Source organism: Lagopus muta, chromosome 20 (genome assembly GCF_023343835.1).
Source record: "Lagopus muta isolate bLagMut1 chromosome 20, bLagMut1 primary, whole genome shotgun sequence".
NCBI lineage: Eukaryota > Metazoa > Chordata > Aves > Galliformes > Phasianidae > Lagopus > Lagopus muta.
Window position 1 is genome coordinate 4,233,359 of NC_064452.1, and position 16,427 is coordinate 4,249,785.

The window sequence follows — 16,427 nt, forward strand, 5'->3', positions numbered from 1 at the left end:
TGACAAAGTGGTGAATTCTCCCCCTCATCTTATGAAAAGTGACACAATGTCTTTGATAAACAGAATGGTCTTTGCTTTTAGCCCTTAATGTCAGCAGTATCCTGTTGTTAGGGCCACGTTGGGGCATTGATTCAATGGTGACTCATACAAAGGAGCAACACCTCACAGCACTGCTTCCTATGGCACAGAATGATGCCAATTTGTGGTGATTTCTTTGTACTCGTGGTATTCCAACCTATTTCAGCCATGCGTAGCTTTTGAGAGCTGCCACTTTGCTTTAAAATCTCAACTGAGTGGAGAAGTGGCTCAGAAACGCGGCGTTGGCCGTGCTCACAGATGTACAAGGGAAGGGTTTTATTTGTACCTCTCACTTAATCTGCTTTATCTCCATAATTAATCTCTCTTTGTATTTCAAGCTAATGATTTTCGAGGTGCAGGAGAGCAGGGAGAGGTGTGTGTGACCCAAATCGTAAAGCTCAGGCTGAGTAACACTGAGAACATGGCCACAAACAGTAAATCCTACCTGCTTGTGCGTTGCCTTCGTTGGCTTAACCATGGTTTATGGACACTGACCTACCAAATAGTAGTGCCACATCCAAAACAACCTCTTTTTTTGGTTTTTTTTTCCCTCTTCACTTTCCAATGGACAGAAAGAGTCATCTTCCAAAGTGTCTGCATGAGTTATGGAGTATTTTGCATCTCTAATTGTTTGGTCCATAAGCAGGACAGAGAAGTGCATATAAATACCTTCAGCGCTTTGAGTCCCTGCCTTCTGAAGGCTAAACACCTATTGGCTTTTTTGAAATCCTATTTATTTTTACCATGACGACTATTTTAATCTTCACACCTTTTATATCCTAGTGCACAGATTACTGCAGGGCTTTGATGGGTTGGTGGTTGGACCCAGTGATCTTAGAGGTCTATTCCAACCTTAATGATCCTGTGAGTGGGTGTGATGGTCATGGGCTGGCGGTTGGGTCTGATGATCTTAGAGGTCTTTTCCAACCTTAATGATTCTATGGTTCTATGATTCTGGCTTCAAATCCAGCTGGACTCTACTGCCAGGCTCCTTTTGATTCTACGGCGAACCAATTATCAATGTTTTATAAAGGACTTGAAATATTGTTTTGGAGGCTGCATCTCACTCCCCTTGGTCTTTGAACAGCCTATGAAACCAGGTGATGGGAGTGATTCCATGATCAAAAGTAGTTCTGAATGGCACCACCTCCTGTGTTAAATTTCTGCAGTTTGCAGTCAGAAAGTTCACTCAGTTGCTGTGGTTAGTGTTTAGTTTCCAGGCATCCTAAATAATAATAATAATTTTCTAAGAGGACACAGCACATTCTCTCTCTCTCTCTCTCTTTTTTTTTAATTATCCCTTTTTACAGCTGTTTGTTCTAAAAAAAAAAGCTGTTTGGATGACAAAGACATGGCATCATGTGGATGTCACCCTTCCTTTGCTTTCCTCTTCACCCCAGTGCTTTGCAGTAATCCACTGTCTCAAGGTGCTCCTGGCAGGTTCCTGCATTGCACCCATCACTGCGATGTGGAGACATTTCCCTGCACTCTCCAGCGCTCAGCTGATTGCTGATGAGCACGTGGCTCCAGAATCACCTGGGAATATGGCAATATCGTGCACGTATCTGTGCTCATACACAAGTCAGTACTTCCTCAACTACACGTCAACATTTGGGGCAGAATTTGTGCTCAGATTACCACGGTGTGCTCCCCTTTTTTTCAGTTGCATTGACACTACCATGTCCGTCTCCCCTCACCTGGATGTGGGGTAAGCAACGCATGGCTGTGTTTACTGATGGAGCATCACTTGGCTGACAGCAAAGCTCACATCTTCCCTGGCTCCTTAAGAAGCATGCGCTCCAAATATGTAAATACTTTCTTATTCTTCCATGATTGTAATTAATGACAAGCAAAATTAATGTATTTTTAGCCTAAAACTCACCCGGTTCAACCTAACTGTATTCAAGTTAGAAGTGTGCACTCCAGGTAAAGCAAACAGAAACGTACATAGAATAAAAGCTATAAATAAAATAATAAATAGATAAAGAAATAAAGATAAATTAATGAGATTTAATCTGATGCCTCGTGAGTTTGCAGGACGACTGAAGGTGAACGAAGACCCATTGTTATGTGCAGGTTTGGTAATTATTATGTTTGTAACACAAACATTTCCTTTCTCACTGGAAATCTAACAGCCTGAAACTAACAAGTGAAAACAGAGCAGTATGGAGCCGTGGAATTGTTAAGGTTGGAAAGAGCTCTAAGATCACCCAATCCAACCAACAGATATATTCCTATAAACAGATTTCCATTTGCTGTGCTCAGATTTAAGCGTTTCTGCAGTTAACACATCCCAATTTCAGTCTGAATACCAGTGCAGTCACCTTTTAATATAAGAAGCAGCCTAAAAAATGGCTTTTATGTACCATTATAAAAGACAAAAGGAAAAAGTCAGATATTTAAAACGGAGCCGTACTGAAAGAAAGTTCAGACTCAAAATATAGAACTCTCCAAGTTTGTGATTCATCACTGCAAGAGTTTAAAATAAATCCACTGTGAACCTATGAGACTTCCCACTTCTCTCAGAAATGCTTTCCTTGTTTGGTCTATTATTTAATTTTTTGGTGGTTTTTTTTTTTTTGTCATATAATGGTAAACACTTCAGCTTTCTTTGTAGCTACGCAACAGAGAGGAGCCGCGATCGAGCTGTGTGCACCCCAACAAGAAGAGCAATTCTCTTTTTATGCTTTGGGAAACCACCTCCAGCCGTCATTTCTCCCACAAAATAGCAGTAGATCTGCGAGCTTACCTGGTGCTTCTTGGCTCCTTCCCTGCTGCTCCACACTGGCGGTGATAAATACTATGGGATGGAGGCTCTGACCTTCCCCTTCCCTCACCCTGACGTTCTTCCAAGTCAGCCCCAGGGACTCCCCATTAAATAGATGAGCCAAGGCACCCAGCTCCTCTCCCCCTTCCGTTTGGCCGCCACGGCTGAGTTCTAAAAAGCTGTATGAAGTTGTCAGAGGTTTCCTCTTACCTTTTTAGCCAAGCAAAACGGCGTGCTGCTGCTCCGGGACGGGATTAGGTCATTCAAACAGCTCTGCAGAGAGAGCAGAGGCTGAGCGGTGCTGAGCCTCCGAAGGCTGCGGAGATCTGATCTGACATCAGGTGAGCAGGCAGCTGGCTGGGCGAGCCAATAATTATGATATCAGCTCTTGTTCGCCTCGGGCAGGCCTGCATTTAATAAGAATACAAATATGACTAAGCTGCAGGTTTTTTTTTTCTCCTTGTTCTCTCAGTAATTCTTCAGAGGAGTCGGGCAGGTACTGCACTCTAACTGTCTGGAAGGAGAGCGCTCCCTCTCAGCCTCTGCTTTACTTTTGGCTCATAACGCCCATCTGGTGCTGTGTTTTGCAAACCTATGATCTATCTGTGGTTATTAACAGCGCTCTTTCCTGGCGTGCATTTAGCCGTCCTACCAGGAAGCATTCATCTACCAGAAATTGGAATGTTTCTTACGTTTGCTCAGCCCAAAATCTCACTGTGGAAAGGAACTGTGGCTGCACCACAGGGATACCCAGGTTGGATGGAACCCTGGGCAGCTGGGGTTGGGACTGGATGATCTTTAATGTTCCTTCCAACCCAAACCATTCTGTGATTCTATGACCTAGTGGTTGGCACCCCAGCCTGTGGCAAAAGGTTGGAAGTAGATGATCTTTAGGGCCCCTTCCAACCCAACCATCCTATGATACTAAAGCACCTTGTGCCATCTGAGTGTAAGAGGAACACTGTGAGACAAGTATACCCAAGGTAATGCTCCCTCCCAAAACTCCAGTGCTTCAGCACAGTCATAAAAATAGAACTAAGCTGGAGGTGTGGGTGCATCTGTGTGGGCATGTATGTATATATATTTATGCGGAGAGGTTTAGTCTTTTTATGCTCAGGTATGTGGAGACTCATTTAAACTCATATTCAGCTTTAAATGTGCAATTGCAAGAATATGTATTTCTGCTGCCCTTACCTGGCTTACGCATGTTCTGCAGTCCCCTACACTAACCTGATCACACCTACTGTAATAATGCTTACCTACCTCATAGGGTGTTGTGCGGATTAATTAATGTTTGTAAAGTGCTTTGAAGATGAAAAGCCTTGAATGAGTGCTAAATATAATTATCGTCATTCCACAAAACAGAAGAAACATCTTTGCGGCCCCCAGGTTATTGTATAGGTACACCCATGTTTATCTCCCATGATTATGGTAAGATACTGAATAAGGCCTTGAAACTTTGATAAAAAAATGTCTTTCTGCTCTGGAGGACGTAATTGTATTCCTGTTCAGTTCATGCTATTCATGACGTGGTTTTGTGCTTCCTGTTGCAGAACACGCTGCAGAAATCTGCGATAGAGAAGACCTACCACGGTATCCCCAAAATGTGGGAAAAAAAAGACATATTTACTTGTGATGAATTATTTCCCACCAAGAGTTTGTGAGTTTGATTTTATTAGATCTATCAGGAGCATTTGATGTTAGAAATCAAGACTTTGTCCATGCATCTGCAGGTTCTTGTAGAGATGGTGGGCACGAACTGTTGGTGGATGTGGGATCTCAAAAGTAGTGCTGGATAATGACCTGGCCTTTCCAAGGGCTTCCACACTGAGTGTCTCTGAGGTTATGTGTCTAAAAGAAAGGCTTTGAGATGGTCAGGGCTTCACACAGCATCTTTGCTTAACTATTCCCAAATTCTGCACTGCCTTTAATTTACAATTCTTGCTCTGATGGCTGAGATAGACAAATTCGGAATGGTTTGGTAATAGCAGCTTAGTTACCGACTGCAACAGCACAGAACCAAAGTAGGCTAATGGCCTGACTGTTAACCCAGTTTCTACAGTGAGTTTTGGAGCCTGCCTTGAAACCCAGGCTGGAGCAGCCAAGGTGCTGGTACCTAAGTTAGCTAGTTTAACGTCAACTTGTTGGGTGAGTCTACTTGGGCTGGCGTCACAAGGCCATTACCATGCAGAGATAAGATCCCAAATGAAAGTGAACCACTGACTAGCAAGCGTTATCTCCTCTTTTCTCAGATAACCATCAGAGGAAATACCTAGAGGAAAGGGGACTTCAATATCTGCTGAGGACTCTTCCTATTTCTTACCAACGTGTACCGCAGACGTAGACCAACGCTGACTTTAGTGGGCATACAGGCTGCAGCCCACCCACTAATTCTGTATGGGTGTGTTTCTCCTTTGGACTGGAAAAATAATTCTGTAGAACTTAAGTTTTGTTCCTGATCTTTCATTTTGGGTCAGGAAATAAAACTGCAGCCATCAAAATCGCAAAGTAAATATTCAAAGGCAAGTCACAGGACCACAGAATTGCAGGGGTTGGATATAGGACCTTTGAGGATCATCAAGTCCAGCCCCAGTGGCACCAATTCAGTGACATCTGCCTGAGACTATGGTTTGAAGTAATGGCATTGGATGGAAGTGGTTCCTGTTCACCTTCATGAGGGCTTAAGTGATAAAAAAGGATGGTCTGTATAACTGACACGACGTGATGCTTTTGTAAGGTGTCCAGGATGAGGACTGGAGCTCAGGAGTGTGGTTCTGTGTTTGTTTCCTCACCTAGAGAGTGAACATCCTGCACAATCTCTTTCCTATAATGCCACATTTTGACATCTTGTGTATACGAGGTCACTTCATGACCAACTTGACCAATTTTACCATAAAATGTTCCTGAGGTCCCTTACATGGAAAATCATTGTTGATCTTATTATAAACCCTTCCTGCTATGTAGAATTGATAAGAATGATGTTGTTGATCTGAAGGTTTGTCGGTGAGGAGCTCTCCCTATGAACTCCTTTTGGTGCCCAACCAGAGCATAATTTCATTCCTTTGATAAAATATTCTTATTTCATTCAGCAGCAGGATAATTGCTTATTTTTAATACATTGTTGATATTTTATTATGCAGTGATGGCTGCAGTATTTGTTATCATAAATAGCTTTGTAGGCTTACAATTTTTGTATCCTAACATTTGGATGATAAGGTTATAAGATGACTTGAGACGTAATCTAACCAGCTATTCTGCCACCATTAAATAGGAAAAGTGGCCCAGCATCTCTCCCTTGGGATCACCCGAGGGAAGACACACCTGGGTGTAACTTAACCGTCTGCTGTGCTGCCTTTAAATAGTAGTCAAGGCTTGCTTTTTATCTTCGGAGATATCCCTAGGGAATACACACCTTGCTGTAACCTACATACTCTTCAGTTCCTTTTCTGTCCCTATGAAATTGTTCCACATGTGCTCAACCTGAACGTGTTTTGAAGTGTAGAGAAAAACACATTGGCATCGATTTTAGAGTTCAGTGTATTTAAGGGTGTATCATTCTCTTTCCCTTCTTGAGACCCCTGACAAAACGCATCTGTCTTTTGCCCCTGTCATTACTACACCGTAGGGGAACAGCAAGCAGAAATATTCAGTTGGAAGACTGAAGGATAAAATTCACTGAGGAGGTAGATCTGAATTACAGCCTCCAAATCCGGCGCTCCCGCACGACGGCCTTCTGTTGGCATCCGCAGAACTTTCTGTTAATTGTTTAATCTTAAATTAAAATACAAAGAAGTATTATTATACGTGAAACACCACTTCCGGATGGGTGATTGAGTGCTGCCTATATACATAGCATGAGTAGCAATGCGGCAGCACTACAAACTATCATTGTTTTGTTGTTCTAGAAATGAAGATGAGCTGAAGACGTGGTGTTAGACTTGACTCGGTGCCTTTCTGCTCCAGGTGAAATTCAGGTAGGTGATCCAGACGTGTGTTACAGTCATTGTGCCATCTGGCAATACGGCTTGTTTCGCTTTTTGGACAAGGATGCTGCAAGTATGCATCAGGAGAGAGATAATAGATTGACACAGATATATTGGGCTAATGTAGTGATAGTCCCTGATTCTCCTCCTTGTGCTTAGCTCTTTCCTCTTTGTAAACATCCTGTGCCATATGCCACACTCAGGGCATAGCTCCAGCTCCTTTCTCCTGTCCTCAGGGTGGAATGTTTGTTCCTCCTTGAGATGATCACTGTGAATGTGCAAAGTCTGAAGCCTCCAAATCAGTGTCCCAAGAGGTATTGTAAACCTCTCCTCTCCTCTCCTCTCCTCTCCTCTCCTCTCCTCTCCTCTCCTCTCCTCTCCTCTCCTCTCCTCTCCTCTCCTCTCCTCTCCTCTCCTCTCCTCTCCTCTCCTCTCCTCTCCTCTCCTCTCCTCTCCTCTCCTCTCTTTTGCAAAGAGTTGGCAGCATTCTGTCAACTTCCCCCTTTTTTTTGTTGTTGTTACACTTCAGAAAGCATCTTTTGTGATTTTCTTCCTGTTTTTGGTAAAAGATCAAGAGAAAGAGAGGAAGTTCTCTTGGCTGAGTGGTGGGTTGGCAGGCTGTTGTTGTTTAGTTGGTCTCATGGCTCTGTGTCTGGCTGTTTCTAACATGGCAGAGGCTAGTGGGAGAGTTTTGGTGACAATAACAAGGGGAAGGTCCACCTTACATCATTTTCTAGAGAACAGTAATTTAATGGATGGATTCTCAGTCAAAATCCAGAACGTAGAATCATGGAATTATTCAGATTGGAAAAGACCTGGTGCTGATATTGGAGAGGAAAGCACAGTGGGTCGGTCCATTTAGGCACCTCCAGCTCCTCTATCCAGGCCGAACTCCCAAAGCTCAGACTACATGAGACTCAAAGGAGCACGCTGTTGCATTCTGGTTTTAAGGCCCTGAGGGACTGTGGCAGCTCCAAGAACACACGGAGCTCCAAGTGAGGCCTTTGAACTGCATGAGTCTTCAACCCCAATCCTGTCACATTCATGATTCTGAATACGTTGTGCAGGTTTGGCCACTTAGTGCTGAGGCATAAGCAACGAAACGATCGCTCACACATTACTTCATATTATCTCTCCTAAGGCTTGCTGCCTGCTCTTTTCATTCTCCGTTTATTCTGAGCTGCAAGATGCTGAATAACCCACAGCTATCCCAAACAGAGCAAATCTTTTAGTTCTCGGGCTATTTTCCTGCCTGCTCTTTGTGCTGACATCCTACCTCGTGCATGCAGCATCCCTCCTGGAGCTGTGACAGAGCTCAGAAATGGCATTTGTTTGTGCAGGACACGGGATGCTGCCTCGTGGCACAGATGCTGCACGTTAGCAGTGCGCGGTGCTGACGTATTCTGCAACCCAAGATGAAACACGGTGTGTCCTTGCACTTCCACTGCTGCAGAGAATCTGTTTTGAGCTGTCTGAGGATCTCTCACGTTGCACTCAGAACACGCTGTACTTCTCAGCTTGCAGAGCTCCTGTCCAAAAACTAATGAATTTGCTCAAAATTGATATTGCTTTTGTCTTTGCCTTGCTCAAAGTACTTTCTATAGAAGTCCAGCAATATTGCAGTTAAAGACAAAGCAGCACACCTTTTCTCTACCACAACCTTTAACCAAGTTTCCAGCCAGTTAGCGACATGATTGGTGCTAAACAAGATGATTAATATTTAGCTACTGAGAAGACAGCTAACAGTGCTTTACTCCTGCCAGAGGCTTAGCCTAGCACATGATTATCTCCTTATAACTGGCTTGGCAGAAGTGCTTTTATTATTATTTTTTTTTTTCCATTTTTTATTTTTTTAAGCCCCTTAACCATGTCTAATAACCAGTACGACTGGTTTGTCTTCTTCCTTTCTCGGAGTGTGCTTGGAGGTTCCATACACAGTGCTCCATATGTGGTTGTGCCAACACATGCACGCCCTTGTAGCGCTTCCCCAGACTTTGGGACACCGGTCCCAACTTCCCCAGAATGAGCTTGAGAATGATGGAAGGTTTTTGGCCTTAAGTTCTCCCAGGAAAGGGTAAAGTTGGGTGTTAGGAAGTATTTCTTCTCCAAAGAGCAGTGCTGCAGTGGCACAGCCGCACAGGGAGGTGATGGAGCCCCCATCCCTGGAGGTGTTCCAGAGCTGTGGGGATGTGGCACTGAGGGCTGTGGTCAGGGATGGGTTGAGGGTCTGAGAAATCTTTTCCAACCTGAAATCATGATTCTGTATTGAGTTCTTGGAAACACTGTAGGGCATTGCTTGTGTTTGGGAAGAAAGAGGTTTCCACAGCCCCATCCGATACCTTTTCACATCTTTCTTGGGTAATCCCTCCTTCATCTTTATCTTCAAACACAATAATGAAAAACACAAAGCCCCGTGCTTCCGCAAACAGCCACTGGAATCATCCCAGAGGTATTATCTTAGAAACGAGAAAATGATTCAATGAGAGATGGGATGAATCATATAAATGCTCAAAGTGTTGTACCTCAGCGACGTCCCTCCCTTCTCAGTACAAAGCAGAGAACAAAAGCAGGCTGCTGCCTGGCATGGGCCCCTCCTAGATGACTTATGGGGCTGTGAAATCATCCGAAGCCTCAGAAAGAAGTGCTTATGCAGCATTTACGACTCGCTTTTCTTCTCTTCCTTACTCCGTGAGCATGGAACCAGCATCCTCCTTCTGCATGTTCTCCAGGAGGTGGATGGGGAAGGACCTGGGTTGAAGCAATGATCACAGGTTCCTAGTTGTCCTTTGTACTGGAAGGACCTGGGTTGAAGCAATGACCACAGGTTCCTAGTTGTTCTTTGTACTGGAAGGACCTGGGTTGAAGCAATGATCACAGGTTCCGAGTTGTTTTTTGTGCCGTGGGAGTTAAAGGTGTGTTTTCAGATGTGAGGCTCCCTGAGTGGAAGCAAGGGCAAAATTACAACAAGGTCATGAAAATAGGAAAGCCCATTTTCAGTGCTGGAGGTGGCTTTAAATTTTCTTTTAGAGAATGAGCGATGTGAATTTGGAGGTTGAGTTGAAATGGCAAATGGCAATGGAGGTAAAAATCCTAAGCAGGACAGTAATGCTGAGATTTCTTTACTAGTATAAGGAAATAGGTTGATTTCAGGTTGTCGGCCTCTAGATTAGATTTGGAAGTGAGATGTGTGGGGAGCAAGAGTTGGTAGCCCAGGATAAAGGCTGTTCTGTGCACAGTATGTTTTGGAATATTGCTGTACAAAAGATGGAAGGAATTAAAGTGCAGTGAGGAAGGAATCACAAGTGAAGTTTTCATTCAAAATTCAGTAAAATATCCCATTTTTGACGGTTTACTCCATAAAATGGGAACTCACTGCTGGTATTCATAATTACCTGAATATCACTTTAAGTATTTTTTTCCCTTTTTCCTCTCTTTTCTTTTTTTTCCTTTTTCTCCTTTTTTCCTCCTTTTTTCCTTTTTTTCCTCCTTTTTTTCCTCTTTTTTTCCTCCCTTTTTTCCCTCTCCCTTTATTTTTTCTCCCTTCCCTTCCCTTCCCCCCCCTTTTCCCCCTTTTCCCCCTTTTCCCTTTTTCCCCTTTTCCCCTCTTTTCCCCCCTTTCTCCCTTTTTCACCCTTTTTTCCCCTTTTTTCCCCCATGTGCTTTTCCTTCCATCTCTTGTGACATCAGTAGCCCATGTCTGTGAGGAATTGCCTTGGGCCAGTGTGACTTTCAAAGGATAAGACAATTTGTTCCTTTGCCAGTGAACAGTTTATTACATTTCTAATTACTGTTATTAACCTGGCAGGTGGTGCCATACATGATATTTTTACAACTGCAGATATTTCTTTCATGACAAAAAATAACCTGAGCAAGACTCAAAGCAAGCCAGGCGTTCTGCTGCAGCACATTGTTTTACTCTTTGCATGGTGCACGTGGCACTGGGCCACTGAGGAGTTTTAAGCTGAAAAGCAGTGGCTCTTCAGACCAATTGCAATTAGCATGTTAGTGCCCATACTTAGATACGGAGGGATGTCTCCCTTTATAACTTTACTGCTCAATTTGTTGTGTAAATTGACATCCTGTTTATAAACTGTCACTCAGAGTTCACCAGGTAGGAATCGGAGGATTGTCCAGGTTGGAACAGAGCTCTCAGATCCCCAAATCCAATCCCACCACACCATTCCCATTGACCACAGCCCTCAGTGCCACATCTCCATGGCTCCAAGACACCTCCAGGGATGGGGACTCCATCACTTCCCTGTGCAGCCGTGCCACTGCAGCACTGCTCTTTTGGAGAAGGAATTGTTCTCAGTATCCAACCTGAACCTCCCCTGGTGCAGCTTAAGGCTCTCATCCTATCGCTGTTCCCCAAAGGAGCTGTGCTGGGAGGGTTTCAGGACTTGGCTGCCTTCACCACGCACCCAGGGCTCCAGGCAGGAGCTGGTGCTGGAGCAGAGCATGGCCGTGTGCTGGAGCCGTGCCCTGCAGGGGCTGTCCCACAGGTACCAACAGTGGCACTGTTTCAAAACAGCAAGGAGAAATGTATTGCATACCTGAGTGCACCTGGTGCCGAGCAAATGATAGATGTCACTCCCCTCCCCTTTCCCATCCGTTGTCTCATATTTCTGAGATACAGCTGTTGTGGTCACAGCGTGAACAGAGCATAGATTTTTCTTCTAGGCTAATAAGTGAGATGTTTTCTTCCTACAGAATCCTTCCCAAAGCACAGAGGCGTATGGTGTGAACTCCACATGCTTCACATTCACTGAGGATAAAGGCTTTTGCTCCTACAGCTGGGATGGCATGTGGAACCCACCCCTCTGGCCACCCTTCATGGTCCTTTGCATTGAGTTTGTGGAATATATGCTGAATATATTGAACTTGAATGTAGGTCAGATATGAATTTTTCTGTTGTCTGTCCACCATGCTTTCCATTAATGTCAGTACATCTTAAATCAAGAGATAATGCTTGAGCACAAAATCAGAGGATTTTTTTCTGGGCTATCCAGTCATCTCTCCCTTGTGACTGCTATGTCACAAGGTGCCACTGGTGTCCCTTGTGTCATTGGTTTTCATCACTAATTATTAGAGAAAAAATCATTCTGCCTTCCTCCCTGTGCTTGGAAATTGGATGGAGCGGTTGGGTCCTAAAAGTCACCCAGGCAAAGGTTGATGTGTTACTATTTCCTATGCATAAAGATGTGACACTAAAGGAATAACAAGGCTTATTTTGGATTGAATGGGAGGTATCTTCCTCTGCTTCTTTAGTGCCAGCTTTGACTCTCCGTTCCACAACACTGTTTGCCTTGGTGTACGTAGAAAAGGAAAAGCACAGGTGTGAGGAAGCTTGCATTGTACAGCAGTGTTATCTACAATGCAGACAAGTGATTTATGATTGCATGTTTCATGTAGCAGGAATGATATTGCCAGAGGTAAGAATAAGGAGGAAAACTCAAGCTTGCTTCAGGTGACATCGTGCAAATAAAGAGGATCCTTTTGAGTTTTCTGGCAAGTCTCATCAGGATAGTCCTACAGCAAACAGGGAAATGCAGCTTTCCCTTTGCAGTTGCTTGAAACTGCTCCAGAGCAACCACTGAGTGCTCCCTGAGATCTTGATAGGCAGCCAGGCAAACTGGTGCCATAGAGCTAACGGTGCTGTGTTCCCTTCTGCACACAGCCTGCCCTACCAACGCCGTGCGATCCCACAGAGCCACAGAAACATTCAGGTTGGAAAAGACCTCCCGGATCCCAAATCCGACCCCAGTCTGCCCCCAGCAGACCACGTCCCTCAGTGCCACATCTCCATGTTGTGTTCATATGGACAGCTCTGACCGCTCTTCCTTTTGCTTCGTAGAAAGAAACGAGGAGTTCCATAATCAGTAGAATGAATGATGTTTGGAGTCCTTGGGCTCTCTGCTCCCTTCCAAGGACCAGGAGGTCTCACTCTGGAGGCAGCTGTTGTGGGTGAGAGCTGGTAGAAGGTAGTGGGGGTGTTTTGGAACACTGCTTCTCATCCTGAGCAGAGATCAAGAAGGAGGAAATCCCTGTAACGTTGCTGGGTTGGCAAGAGAACTTCGATATGAAGTTGGCTGACTGGTATAAAGTTGCAGCAGAACAAAGTTTTGACGTTGACCTTAATTAATGTTGGTACTCAACGTGCAGTCCCATCTAGAAGCAGTCACTAGCAATGCTTTATGAAGATAAATACCTTATGCAGCCATACAGTGTCTGAGCCTTGGAGCAGGGGCATCTGGTCTGATCCAAATCACACATGCATGGTTGGTTGTACTGGGTGATTTTGGTGGTCTTTTCCAACCTGAATGATTCTATGCTTCCATACATGTGTTCAGCACCCGACTTAACTTTCTCCTCTCTCTATTTCCAGGGTTTCTTTCTGATTAACGCACCTCTAATCTCACAGCCGTGCTGTGATGCAGTGCCTTTGCAAACTGTTCTACTTCTTCCATCACTTTCCCTTTAGCTGCTGCCTAAGGACGCTTTCTGATCGAGAACAACCCAAGGTTGGCCTCATTCCGGACCTCTGGGCATGCAGCCACTAGATGGCACATTGCAAAAGCCAATATCCTGAACAACACCTCGATGGTTTTGGTCTGTTAGTATGATCAAAGGATAAATAGTATTCAGTGTGCCCTTAATAGGGGAAAACACACAGCATCATCAGTAGTGATTAAGTTCCATAAAGCTGCTGTTATTTTGGACGTGGTGCCATTAGCACATCCAAACCACTTCATTTCCAGGCTTTGGCACCTCGCTCATTGCTAACTTAAATCACACAGCTCAGTGAATCACGTTGTGAACAGTTTTATTGGCTCCATATTGAAAACAAACCAACTTTGAGCTTTGTGACATTCCTTGATGGCTTCCATGTACGTATGTACCAAATCAGCCTGGTTAAGCTTTCTGTTCCTCGTTTGGTCTTACTCACATGCCAACATGCCATGGTTATCTGTGGGAGGAATTACCCCCAGGGGCGAGTGCTGAACAGCTCTCCCAGCTCTGGAGGAAGGTCCGTGTGTCCATCATGCTGCTGCCAATAGGATTAAACATTAAACCAGTCGGAGTCCCTTCATTTTTCAGTCTGCAGTGGTATTAGACTTTCAGTTTCCACCTCTTCCTTTGTTGCTTTTAATTCCCAATTCCACCCTCGTTGTAGCTCTCCATTACGTCTTTAGATGTTGACAAAGTCGCTGAGAATTTTGGTTTATATTTTAATAGAATTGTAGAGCATTGTAGAGCATATCATTTAGGTCTGCCTTCCTTGTATCCTCCAGCGAATTCTGTGCTCTTACACTGTTTTCTAGTCCTGTTGGCTTGTATGTTGTTTTTGAATATGTAATTTTTCACCTTCTTGAGGTCATTTAATGTTCATTATACAAGAAGTGATGCATTGGCAGAGGCTGCCCAGGGAGGTGGTGGGCTCACCATCCTGGAGGTCTTCCAGAGCCACGGGGATGTGGGGCTGAGGGATGTGGTCAGGGGGAACGGTGGGGTGGGGTTGGCCTGGGAGATCTGAGAGGTCTTTCCCAACCATACGATTCTATTATTTTATGACTGTCTACATACACATCAAGATTTCAGGTCCTCTGAGGTCCTTTTAATGTCTTTTAAGTGACTGGAAACATTTTTTTGGCCTCTCCAAGCCAACTTCTGGATAAAAAAGCATGCTGGCTTTAAAACTGTTGTCTCTGAAGTCTTTTTATGATTTCAGCACTTGATAAAGTGACCCTTGCATCACTTGCATCCCATTTTACAAATTTGTTGGTGATGAAGTGCCTCTCTCACCTGTAAGCTGTTTTCCTTGCTGTGTGAACCTGCCTAAAATTCACCTGTTGTAGAAGTTTATATGTTTACCGGGATAAGTCCTTCATATTCCCTCCCGTGTGCATTTGTGTGTCTGGGCAAGGCAAGGCAAGACAGCTCCATAACTGCAGGGAAAATGGAGGAGGTGACTGCGAGTCACTCACTTACTCACTGGCATTTGCTGTGGGAAACCTGTATTTTGTGGTTTCGTAGTGTGCTCGCTTTTTGGACAAGGCAGGCAAGAAGGCAGACGTCCCCTTCTCATCACAACTTTATCACTTACGACTCTTATGTAAAGCAAACGTGGTGTCGGCTCTGAAGCGAAGAGCTCCATTGGGATCTCATCTAAGTGCAGGTGCTGAGCTGGCAGTTTCACAGCAGATTGTGAAATTTGATCACACAATGGGAAATCGAGCCACTCCTTGAGGGCAGTATCTGGAAACATAATGGGGATCCACCCTTCAAAGGCGATCTGGGTAATAATGGGGCTTAGCAACACTTTCTACCTGCTTTGCTTAGAAAATTATGAACATTTTTAATAGTGTTACTGCTTTTTGCACAAGCACACTATATTTAGATGCACCTCGACTGGTCCTGAGCTCAGACACACCCATAGCAACAAACTGCCCAGCATGAAGATGGTGCTACCATCACTCCTAAGTGGATGCTATCAGTGACATTTTCCGTTCTCCCCATGTCCTGGTGTCATTGTTTGCTTCTCTCCTCTGTCCACAGGTTGCATCCCTTGGGATGTTTGTTGAATAACATTTGCTGCAGCTGCTTTCTGGTAAGTCCTGAGCCTTTATACACACACACTAATGAACACAGAACACCCACATGATGCCCTGGCCCCGTGACACCAGGTGCTACTTGATGTCTTGAGATTGCCATAAAGATTGCACCTGTGCTCCTGCATGTCGTTATGCACACCACAGCCTCTGAATAATGTAGACTCTTAGAAAAGACTTCAAAGAACCATAACACAGTTTTAAAGGGCTGGAAGGAGAGGCTGATGGGAGATGTTGTATGAATTCAGTGCTTCCTGCTTAGCTAAGCAGTAATTTAGGAGGACATGTAAGCCATGTGCAAGTATTTCAAAGAAAGCAAAAAGCCACTGAGAGCTGTGCAGACTACCCTGATGCTGTAGACAAAGAGTGAGGAAGGGAGAGTTTGGTGTTTTATTGGGCCCTCACACATCGTGATCAGCAGAATGAAAGTATTTACACAGGTTGGGTATTATTTGATAGTGATAAATGTGAAGGGGGAAAGAAAGTGAATGCATTAAGTGGGCTGAGAAAGTCTGTATGTGAATGAGATCAATTAGCCAGGAGCTCTTCAGTCAAAAAGAATAACACCCTTCCTTCCTGTGCTATGGACACTGATGCATTGATGGATATGGATGGTATGGAATGGATATTACGATGGGTTGGTGGTTGGACCAGATGATCTTAGAGGTCTATTTCAACCTGAATGATTCTGTGATTCTATGTTAGAACCCTATCGCGTAACGAAATCAAAACATTGATTCTATCTCTCAAAGTCTCTGAAGAGTTAACAGCAGATTATCCTTTCTGGGATCTTCCACAGCAATTGTTCCAAGAAAGCTATCAACAGAGAGGGAACCAGTGCCCAGCAGGTACCAGAACTGTCTTAACATCTGGAACTGGAAATACTGCAGGTTGGTGCATTGTAGGCATCAAAAAAATCCATTGTCTTTGTCAGTTTGGTCACTGGGAACCTGTGTGCTACTACTGAAAGTTGGTGTAGGAGAACAGGGA

At 44.3% G+C, this 16,427-nt stretch overlaps 1 protein-coding gene across 1 annotated transcript in view; it reads right to left on the reverse strand.

Annotated features, from left to right (window-relative positions):
• Positions 1–3,069, reverse strand: part of FOXN1 (forkhead box N1) — a 28,249-nt gene extending 25,180 nt beyond the window's left edge. Inside the window, exon 1 of the mRNA XM_048966817.1 lies at positions 3,056–3,069. The gene's annotated coding sequence lies outside the window, so the exon portion shown is untranslated. The remainder of the gene's footprint in view (positions 1–3,055) is intronic.
• Between the last annotated feature and the right edge of the window lie 13,358 nt (positions 3,070–16,427).